General features: G+C 47.1%; 1 protein-coding gene across 1 annotated transcript in view; it reads left to right on the forward strand.

Annotated features, from left to right (window-relative positions):
* Cplx4 (complexin 4) overlaps window positions 1–9759 on the forward strand; it is a 15019-nt gene that overhangs the window by 4507 nt on the left and 753 nt on the right. The gene's annotated exons all lie outside the window — the stretch shown is intronic.

The raw sequence follows: 9759 nt of genomic DNA on the forward strand, positions 1-9759 counted from the left end.
GACATGTATAGACACAGACACAGAGACATACATACACAGAGACACACATACCACACCACACATACACACCACACATACAAACACACACATACAAATACGGAGGGACACACATACCACACCACACACACACTACACATACACATTCACACACACACACACACACATACACACACCACACATACACACACACATACACACAGGGACAGACAGACAGACAGACAGACACACACACACACACACACACACACACCATCCATACATGCATCTTTGACAAAGTTGGGTTTTTGGAGGCTTCATGTCTGACAACATTCTGTCATCATTTAGTGAGACTCTAAGGAAAGGGAGGTCTCAAGTCTGGCTCTATCAGGTACATGGTGCAACTTCTGATGCCCTCAGTTTCCCCATATATAAAAGGAGAACAATGACGCCATCTGAAGAAGCTTTGTTGGAGATAAAGCAGAAGAGCTAGTACAGCACCTGGCAAGTGCAGGACCTCACTGGGTGTAGGTTGGCGATCGGCGACCACAAAACTGTGTTGTTATAAAGAAATAATCGGGGTCTAGGAGACTGAAAGTAAGCACATCCATGTCCACCATCAGTGGAGCAACTCAGGCCCCTGAACCAAAGCTCTCAGCCTTTGCTCATCCCCTTCTCGAACGGTGAGTGTATTAGTCTTGCTCATTTCCAGACTCAGGGGTGGGGCACCTGGGGTTTTGCAGCATAGTCTGGACTCTAGACTCTAGATCCTCTTCAAAGAATCAACAAGCCCAGTTTCTATGCCAAGCTTTCCTCTAGAACCAGAGGTCTCCATTAGAAACAATACAAAGAACACTCTTCGGAAAATGGCAGTCACCCAATCCTCGTAGGCAGACGCTTGCCCAAGCCAGCTGGCAGCGGAGGATGAAGGAATTGGGAAAAACCACAGCAGAGTCCAGTAGTTTTTATTGCGTGGTTTACTCATGCTCAGAAGCCCTTCCTGCTAAAGCTGCCTCTAATACACGAGGCTTGGAAACAACTGTTTTATCTTCCAGTGTGTGCACATGTGCCATGAATTTGTGTAGTGATCAGAAGATAACAACCTTGTTGATTATCATCTCCACTTGTTTATTTCTGCCTATCCCAGGCTAGCTCGTAGAGCTTGTGAGCTTGTAGAAACTGTCTTGCCTCCACCTCTCTTCTCACCCCAGGAATACTAGTTACAAGGCGCACACCACTGCATCAAACTTTACATGGGCCCTGGGGATTTGAACTTGGGTCCTCACGCTTGTGTGACGAGTGCTTTACCCACTGAACCATTTCTCCAGTCCATCACCTCATTGTCTTCATGAATCCTGTAGAGGAAGCCTTGAAGGCCATCTAACTGAATGTCATCACCTCACTGAACACTCAAGGAAAACCTCCCACAGCTCAGGAGAGTTACAGTGGTTCAGGAAAACCAAGACTGGCTGTACCCAGTGAGCTACAAGACACACTGCAGCTCAGGCTTCCTGACCATGAGCAAGAACAGAATACAAAAGGATTTGAACACAGCTTCCTGTACCTATGGTACTGGTGTCTGCTCTTTCCCAAACAACTGAGTACAAAGTCTGAATTCTATCTGGCTTAAAACTACATTAAAACATTTGGATAACCCACACTGTCCTACTGACTGACTCTTTTAGGGACAAGGCACTGAGTCCCTCTCCCACCAACACCTGAGGGTCCTCTGCCTTCTTGGGCTCTGACGGTTTTCAGGAACCTCCCTGGCTGCCTACGAGCCAAGTACACAGATGAGAATTTCACTCTAGAACACTGTACAGCCACAGTTCTTTGGCGAGTTGGCTTTCGGCTGGGAGGCTCCCTATGGTGTTTCTCATTACAGTTGCAGTTTCACCAGTTTGTTTGTAAGATTGACTCTATATGGTGTTTGAAACACTGAAACCCCTGCTGCTTATGACTGGATTGCCTGCTTTCTGTAAAGTCTGTGGAACTGGAATCCAGCACGGCTCTCTGTGAAAACAGTACTTAATAGAAACTGTGCAGAATGAAAAATAATCAAATGGCTCATATTCTACTTAGTCTGTGTAGCACCAGAAGCAACTTACCTCCCCAGCCTCAACGTGTGATACTTCCTGTTTGCCATTGAGCTTGGGTGCCTCCTTTGCCTTCTGAGTTGCATGTCCACCTTCCCTGCTCACTGATGAAGTTCAGGGAACAATAGTCACAAGAGCCCACAAGAGTCAGAAGCAGCTCTGGAGATCAGCACTGGGACGGAGGCTCAAGCTCCCCAAGTAGAGCAGCTCTGGGTGGTGCAATCTGCAGACTTGACCATGGAACACACCCCAGAGGCTGCCTGTGTGGGTGATCCCCAATGCCAGTGCCCCCTGGTGGTTGTCATCTGAAAGACTCTCCCTGTCCCAGAGCCTGAACTGTGGGCTGGTAACAGCATTAGGACTCTGTAAAAGACATGTCTGGATGACAGCCTACCCTTTAAACATGCATCGTTTGCTGTTGAGGGTGAAGGAGTGCATCCTAAATCTTCCTGTGGCATACTAAGAGAGAGTGTGCTCTTGATAGCTAGGACAGCATGGTTCTGCAATGACGTCAGTTGGAGATGAACTGACAGAACTGGAATATCAAACTGCAAGAAAAGGCAGGGGAATGAAGTAGGGGTGTTCCAACGGCTGTGCTCTTGTTCAGTATTGTCGCCAGCCAACCTGTGGCCACTTTGCTGGGCTTGTCACATTAGAGGCAAATCTACAGCTTTCCTTGGACTGTGCCACAGAGCCCTTCCTTCCCATTGGAACCTTTGGTGTGTTCTTAGAATACACAGTCAGAATCCGAGCTGGAGACTTGTAGTAGCCAGAGACCCTGCAATGGAAAAATGTGTCTCTTTCCTGCCCCTTGCTCCACAGTCACTGGCTCTGTGATAGAGAATGTTCAAGGCCCCTAGGAACCTAGTCACAGCATGCTTCCCGTGCAAGGTCATCTGAGGAACATGCTGCCACCATGGATTCCCTCACCCCTATAATTGCTAAATTCTCTTCCTAGAATAGATCTAGGTTCCAGGATGGCCACCATGTTTCAGCTCCCTGGTGTGAGTGCCTGAGGAATTTTTACTCTTTGCATCTAGGGAAGGATACACTATAGGTACAAACTGCATACAAAAATCATGAGCGGCACTCAAACAGAGAGGTTTGTGAAAGATTGCAAAGCCTATTGGGATAACAGGGACACTTATTCTTCATTCAGGATCTTTCTGCGCCCCAGTCTCCTCATGCCCTCTCCTCCACATTGCTAGACATTAGAATCTAGCAGGTAGGCTAACAAAGAAAATGACCCTGGGCAGAGAACGAGGTTCACCTGGATTCTAGTGAGCACCTAACAGACACTCTGTCCACACAGCATCTGTAGCATAAGAAGCCCTGTGTTATCTGATGACATATGCAGAAGGAGGGCAGTCAGATCAGAGTGTTAGCAATCTATAGGGAACTGGACAAGTTCAACACACCCGTTCACTAACAAGGACACTAGGCTCTTCGTTCACAATACCCTTCGGTCACCACCACTGTGGTTACATAACCACAGGAGTTGTTTTAGACCCTTTCCCTTGGCCAAAGCCAAACAGGGAGCAGATTTGAGAAAAATGCCTTCCCAGGAGCTGTCAGGTTTAATGAGGACAGCTGTGTCACACTTAGGAATTAGAACTGTACTTTCTGAAGTAGTTTGCTTGGCTGGTGTTTCTTAGGCAAGAGAATTTCACTCTATTATTACCGGCTGGAGAAAAAAAAAACAAACCAAAGTTATTCTTAACAATGCAGAACAATGGATGGCCATTGTTAATTGCAGTTGTTAGAGAAGTCGTCCAGTGAATGCAGTAGCCATGATACAGCACTCCGAGGGATGGATACGATATATACATCTATGGGATGGATATGTACATATACATCACATCCAGCCTGTGTTGGGTTCCTCTGGTTTTCAGTTACAGCCCGTTGGAGTGTTTAAGATGCCTAGTATCGTCCACACTCGTGTGAGGTGGCATCACCTCTATCAGTTAAATATCCCTTGTTCTGCCCCTTCAGATTCCCTACTGTGGATTCCCATAGAGGAAATCACCTCCATCCCAACTGAAGCAAGCGATGCATTTCACCTGCACATACCTTCACTGGCCTGGTTCCTGCCTCCAAGTTCCATCTTCCTTTAGCACAGTGGTTCTGAACCTTTCTAATGCTGCAACCCTTTAATACAGTTCCTCGGGTTGTGGTCCCCACCAACCCGCCCCAGCCATAAAACTGCTACTTCATAACTGTAATTTTGCTGCCATTATGAATTGTAATGTAAATATCTGATATGCAAGGTGTGTGATATGCAACCTGGTGGGGGTCAAGACCCACAGGTTGAGAACCACTGTTTTAGCACGTCAACTGTCCGTCCACATACTTCCTTCCTGTCTGAGCCCCTTGGTTTGTTTAGCATGGGTGATCACTTCATCCATGCTGTTCCTTCTCCTCTGTTTACCCTTCTCCTCCTGGTTTATCCCCAACTCGATTTGGTTTTCTTCATAGGTTACATTCCCCCATCTATTCATACTTTCTAGAATGCTCCAGCACACACCCCTGGCCATCTCCCTGAAGACTTAAGTCTGACTCAAGTCTATACATTCCTGCTGGGTAGCTCTATCTGCTGTTGTTTTCTGCTGCCTTTTACACGTTGGTGACTCTCAGCTATAGCTTACATCTTTTCCCTGAATGTCACTACCCAGTCGCCTCACTGGGAGAGCAAGCTCACCTTCAAATACCTTACTCATTACCCCACAAACTTATTCCTACCCAGGTTGCACTGGTGGCTGTCATGGTCACCCAAGGCCAGGTTGGCACATGAAAAACACACTTGCTTCTCCTGCTTGTTGTAGCCACAATCACCCAGTCACCTTTATTCACCTTGTGGGTACACTCAGCTTGTCCCGCACGCAAGCTGCAGCACTTTCTATCTCTGTCAGGACAGCAACTCAGAGCCTTGTGACTGGAGTCAGAGGTTTTCAAAAAGTAGATCTGTTGTTCTTCCTTCCCTGTCTGTTGGGGTTTCCCCCAAAGTCTAACTATGGCTTTTAAAAGAAATCTCAGCCATGACTGTGCCCTGCATGCCCCACCATGGCTTTGTGTCCTGAATGCACCACCATGGCTTTGTGGCTTCTGTCTTCCTGACTTCACTGCAGGCTGCTCCATGCTCCCTAGACCTTCGTCCCATACTGTCCCTGCACCCCAATTTCCACACTCCCTTTTCTTTAGAGGAGATTGTTGGTTTGGTATTGCTTCTTCTAAGACTTTCCATGGGTCCCTCCCCAGCCGAGGGCTGGATTGGGTCACTTCCTCTGGATTTACATACTTTGATAATATACCCTTATACCAGTAGTTACCTTTATACCAGTAGAACAGCCCTTATACCAGTAGTTCTCAACCTGTGGGTCGAGACCCCTTTGGAGATCCGATGACCCTCCCACAGGGGCCACCCAAGACCATCAGAAAACACAGATATTTACACTGTGATTCATAACAGTAGTAAAATCACAATTATGCAGTAGTAACAAAAATAATGTTATAGTTGGGGGTGATGAGTTACTGAATTAAAGGGTCACAGCACTAGGAAGGTTGAGAACCACTGCCCTATGTCATCTTAGGATCCTAAGTATTCATAACTGCCACATGCTTCTCAACAGGACCAACTTCATCTTTGTCCCAGTGCCAAGCATGGACCAGGACATATAGAAGTTGAGGACACACACAGATATCCATACACATATGTGAACACACACACAAGCACACATGAGACAGAGAGACAGAGAGAGAGAGAGAGAGAGAGAGAGGGAGAGAGAGAGAGAGAGAGAGAGAGAGAGAGAGAGAGAGAGAGGGAGGGAGGGAGAGAGAGGGAGAGAGAGAGAGAGAGAAAAGAGAGAGAATATTCCTGCTGATTGAATGGTTGTTATTGGGAAAACTAAAAGACAATAATATCCCATACCCAAAAAACAACACACCAGAAACAACAGAAAGAACCAGTTATAAGAAGTATATTCAAATACATTTTTATGCAAAGGACAGAGCTGGATTGACCATTACAGTGTTGTATACCAAAAAAGACTACTTTATATTATAATTAAATTTTCTAATCCAGTAAAGTGAGATGTTTTAAATAAAGCCACAAGATTCTTTCTAAAAAGTAACTGAGCCCTGTCTCCAACCAATTCAAAGTGTATATGTAAGTCAAGCCAAATTAATAAGAGAAAAGAGTTCCACAGTGTGCTCCAATCCTATTAGCAGAATTGTCAATCTAGGTCAGTCACTGGAGAGCCTGCTGTCCCCCTGCTGAGCCGCGCGACTTAGTTACACCTGGCGTTTGTCTGCCCCATGAAGGGCGCTGCTCATTATGAACGTCTCCACAGCAGTCTTTAAATGTGTCATATCGTAAACGCCACTAGAATTTAATTTAGAACTTGTTTCATTCAAAATATTTACATAATTCTAAAAAACAGCTCAAGGCGCCTTCCACAGTCTTTTTAGGATTAGAGGTCCTTGGGGCTTCTGCAGGGTCTGAGACACAGAGCAGGCTTGTCTCTGGCAGCTGCTTCAAGTGAAGTCCCCTCCCCTTGCCTCCCTTCTCCCCCCTCCCCTCCTCTGCCTGTCCTGGTTCCTATTGCTCCTCCTCCTTCTCAGCCCTCACCCCCACCCAAGAGCAGTGGACTGAATGTCCCAAGGGACAAGGCAGCTTGAGACACAAAGAGGCAGGGTTTCCTAGGCCACACCACCTCTCTCTTAATCTTTCAACTGCCCTATCAGAATGCCAACCCAGAGAGGTAAAGCAACTTCCTAAGATCACACAGCCTGTGTATGGCATAGTGGGATCATAAACTGACCTGACCCTACAGGCCTATTGTCCTGCTGGATTAACAACAACAATAACAAAAGTGGCATTCCCAATAAGGCTGGCTGGCTGTGTCTAGTACTTTCTGTGTACTTCAGGCTGGCCTTGAACTTTGGAAATCCTGTAGTCCCAGCCTTCTAAGCCCTGGACTTATAGGCATAAGCCATCACATGTAGAGAAAATGACACTTTTGCAAGCGTCTGCCTTATAGGACCCTGTTTTTCTCAGTTGAAAATGAGATGCTCTCCCATCTTCCAAGGTTTCTGCGAGGAGGAGGGAAGAGCTATGCATGTATGGCTGCTTCCTAAAACCTCAGATAACTTTCCGCTTCCAACCAACACTAAAAACTGACAGCCTTTGTGGGAAAGGACAAACCCATGGTTCTTCTACATTCTGGGTGTGCCCAGGCCTCCTTAAGAGCAGCAGGGACAGCAAGCAAAGGCAGCCACCCTCATGCCTGAAACACCTGAGGAGTTTTTCAAGTATCTCCTGCCTCAGAACCAGGACTGGGGCAAGTACCCTGCGGCGAGAAGTAACTACTGAAGGTGATGTCATATGTCAGGAAACATCTGCCCATCCAGCTGTTTGGTATATCACACATCCAAAATAAGTGAACAAGCCTCAAACAGAACCAGATCTCCCTCACATCAAGCAGGTGTGTGCTTAGCCACTCTTAGCTTCATGAAGGCAGAATCATCTAAGATGACATTCCCCAGGGGGATCCCAACATTCCATCTTCCCTGGACAAGGTAGGTAATGGAGGGAAACCATTAAGACAGTTTCTTCGATACCCAGAACGATAAGAGGAATGTTTTGTGCTAAGGTGGTCCAGGGAGCTGGACAATCCCTCCCCTTGTGAGGAGAATAGGTCTGGTGTTTCACAGTTCGAGCTGGCTGGCATGCACACACACCCACCTTCCACCACCTCCCCAAGCCCTAGCTTCTAATGCCTGGATGTCTAGGCTCACGGTGGTCACTCTGTCCAGAGGCATTCTGTCCAGGGTCCTATCTGCTGATGAGTGCAGAGATTTTACTCTCAAGCATAGAGGGGGGCGGGGGCCAGGACCCCCAAGATTGTTTTTTCAATCATTTGCATTTGATAGGGGATGCAATATTCCCATTTCACAGGAACTCAAAGAGAATTGGATGAAGTCTTTTACCCCAAGTCCTCCATCAGAAATCCACAGAGGATAATCTTCCAGGAGAGCGGCCCATTAGGATAGGTAAATAAAAACAAATGGAAAGGCAAGATTGCCTGGGAGCCCCTGGGGATTAACTAATTACTCTCACAATGCTTTGAGTAGGAACTAATTAATCTGTTAAGCACCAGGAGGGGCAGTCACCTGCCAAGTGCAGGCCTGGGTGGCAGAGGCTGAGCTGGAGGTCTATAGAGAGGGCCTGTATGAGGACCATCTCCCCCCAAAGCATCAAGCCCCTGTCTCCTAAGCTCATTCTACAGCCAGACTCACTGTCACTCTACTTGGAACTAAATAACTGAGGCTCCAGGGAAAAGTCTGACCCACATCCCCAAGGCTCTCCTGACAGACATCGTCATAGTTCAGGCAAGACTTCAGTCATCTCATCCCTCTAAGCCCACACAGAGATGGAGAATGAATAGTGCATGCATTATTCTGACATAGCTCCCAGACCTTGGGACAACTAGTCTCTCATCTTTTCTGCTGGGCCCCCAGGTGAGGGGCATTCCCATCTCCCGTAGGTATTGCCTTTACTAAGGAACTCCGCAGATACTAACCTGTCTCATGTCAAATCAGGGTGATTCAAACTATGGCCATTAGTGATTTCATGAGCTTTGGTAGCAAATACAAGGCCAATTGAAACCCACAGGGGTGGGTGCTGACATGGGCCGTGTTTACCATCACATTTTCTGATACTCTTGAACTCCCATCTGTGCTCCTGAAATAAAGTTATATTTTACTATATATTGGCTACCAGATAGAAAATGGTTTCAGAGTTGTAGTCTGGGGAGCCTTTCCCAGGGGAACTTTATTCCTTAGGGCTTTTTTTGTTTTGTTTTGTTTTGTTTTGTTTTGTTTTGTTTTGTTTTGTTTTGTTTTGTTTTTTCATCACTAAGAGCTCTATAGCATGAAGGCAGGAAATCAGGCACGGCACACTTGCAAATCCTGCTACATCCATGTAATGTGGCAATGCCGCCAATCATACAGAGTGCCAATGAGGACCCTCACCTATAACACGCATGGGCTACCTGCCACACTCATCTCCAGGCACTGGGGGCCAAGGTCAGGTTAGACATGATTCTGTGTCCCCGAGGAGAACCCAGTGCAGCAGAGGGAAAGGAAGGAGCAAGTGCTGGGCAGGGGTCGCCACTAAAATGTGCGAATTGAAATAATGGAGTCATAGGTGGTCGCTGTCCACTCAAACGCCACCCCCTAGAGTGGGGTCTTACCAAACCCACAAGTCATGGCATGGAGCTGACAGGCTCTGTAGAATTTATAATGCTGCTCTGGAAGGAGCTGGGATGAACTTAGCTTCTGAGCACATCAAGAGAGGACCTCTGGGGCTGGAGAGATGGCTCTGTGGTTACGAGCACTGGCCGTTATGCAGAACACTTGTACTCAGTTCCAAGCACCCACATGGTACCTCCCACGGTGGAGTCTGTAACTCTAGTTCCAGGGCATCCAGTGTGCTCTTCTGACCTCCGTGGGCACCAGGCGTGCTTGTGTTTGTGGACGTCATGTGGTGACTCAAAAACATCTTTGACTCCAGTCTGAGCTACTGCATGCGTGCACACAATCCAAAGATACACATTCAGACAAACACATACAAAAAAAAAATCTTAGAGAGACAGAGGGAGGGGGAAGAGAGGGAGGGAGGGAGGGAGGG

The sequence above is a fragment of the Grammomys surdaster genome, unplaced genomic scaffold (assembly GCF_004785775.1).
Source record: "Grammomys surdaster isolate TR1022 unplaced genomic scaffold, NIH_TR_1.0 239, whole genome shotgun sequence".
Lineage (NCBI taxonomy): Eukaryota > Metazoa > Chordata > Mammalia > Rodentia > Muridae > Grammomys > Grammomys surdaster.